The following is a 1,796-nucleotide window of genomic DNA, read 5'->3' on the forward strand; positions in this document are numbered from 1 at the left end:
CTGACCATATGACCCAGCCATCATGCTCCTTGGTGCCACTCTTGTTGCTGATAGTATGGGCTGGATCTATAATGGCTTGCTGCAAGACAAAAGCTGAACGCTGTTTCTGCTTCTTGCCTTTGTTCGTAAAAGCAAAAATCCTCTTCTGATTTATTTTGATTAGCAAACAGGTACTAATATAGATCTTCCCTAAAAGCAAACTGGCATAAAAATAGACTTTTGAAAAGCAGGGGATACTTGTATATAGATCATAAATAAGCACATGAAAAGTTGTTCCACGTCTTACGTCATTAGAGAAGTGCAAATTAAAATAATGAGATAGGCCCTCTGCCCCGCCACTCGCTCTGTTCCTCATGTCGCAGCCCCCGCTGTAGCTGCCGCGGAGCCCACAGCCACCGCTTCTGAGCAGAGGATGGCTGTGCCTCCCACGTATGCTGATCTTGGCAAATCTGCCAGGGATGTCTTCACCAAGAGCTATGCATTTGGCTTAATAAAACTGGATTTGCAAACAAAATCTGAGAATGGACTGGAATTTACAAGCTCAAGTTCAGCCAACACTGAGACCACCAGAGTGACGGGCAGTCTGGAAACCAAGTTACAGGTGGACCGAATATGGTCTGATGTTTACGGAGAAATGGAACACTGACAACACACTAGGCACGGAGGTTACTGTGGAAGATCAGCTTGCACGTGGCCTGACGCTGACCTTCGATTCATCCTTCTCACCAAACACTGGGGAAAAAAATACTAAAATCAAGACAGGGTACAAGCGGGAACATTATCAACCTGGGCTGTGACGTGGATTTCAACATTGCTGGGCCTTCCACCCGCGTGCTCTCGTGCTGGGTTATGAGGGCTGGCTGGCTGGCTGACTACCAGATGAATTTTGAGACCACAAAGTCTCGAGTGATCCAGAGCAACTTTGCGGTTGGCTACAAGACCGATGAATATGAATTCCAGCTTCACACTATTGTAAATGATGGGACGGAGTTTGGCGGCTCCATTTATCAGAAGGTGAACAAGAAGTTGGAGACTGCTGTTAATCTGGCCTGGACAGCGGGAAACAGTAACACTCGCTTCGGAATAGCAGCCAAGTACCAGATCAACCCTGATGCCTGCTTCTCGGCTAAAGTGAACAACTCCAGCCTGATAGGGTTAGAATATACTCAGACCCTAAAGCCAGGTATCAAACTGACACTGTCAGTTCTGCTGGATGGCAGGAATGTCAGTGCTGGTGGCCACAGGCTTGGTCTAGGGCTGGAGTTCCAAGCATAGATGAATACTGTACAGTCGTTTAATTTTAAACTATTTTGCAGCATAGCTACCTTCAGAATTTAGTGTACCTTTTAATGTTGTATGTCTGGGATGCAGGTATCGCTATATATCATGTTAGACTTCCAGGTTAAAGGTGATTCAGCTTTAGGGTGTTACCCTTTCAGAGGTACAGAAGAAACCCAATTTCATAGAAGGTCCTTTCAGCTGTAGACTTGAGGGGGAGCTTGCTGGCCCCTCTAGAGATGTCAGGTTTCTTTTTTACCTAGAAACGGCTGCAAGTGGAAGTTGGTAATTTGCAGGCACTTTGTAATTCGTAAATTCATATTAAGTAAATGAATGAAATTGTGATTTCCTGAGAACGGAACCTTGGTCTCCTACCCTGATTGAGAAGAGGCTCTTTGATGGTGTATACAAACTCTTCTGAAAGGGACTTTTTAAGGCAGGGACTTTTTCCACCCCAATCCATCACCTCTTTTACACTAAAAGTAGTCTGCAGGGAGCGGTAGCTGTTTATTCTGTGC

General features: G+C 45.4%; 1 pseudogene; it reads left to right on the forward strand.

Moving 5' to 3' along the window:
- The first annotated feature begins 242 nt into the window (after positions 1-242).
- LOC111163909 (non-selective voltage-gated ion channel VDAC1 pseudogene) lies at positions 243-1,332 on the forward strand (annotated as a pseudogene).
- The last annotated feature ends 464 nt before the right edge of the window (positions 1,333-1,796 follow it).

The sequence above is a fragment of the Delphinapterus leucas genome, chromosome 16 (genome assembly GCF_059928025.1).
Source record: "Delphinapterus leucas isolate spDelLeu-1000000601 "Yukka" chromosome 16, BTC_Dleu_Yukka2, whole genome shotgun sequence".
In the NCBI taxonomy this organism is placed as follows: Eukaryota; Metazoa; Chordata; class Mammalia; order Artiodactyla; family Monodontidae; genus Delphinapterus; species Delphinapterus leucas.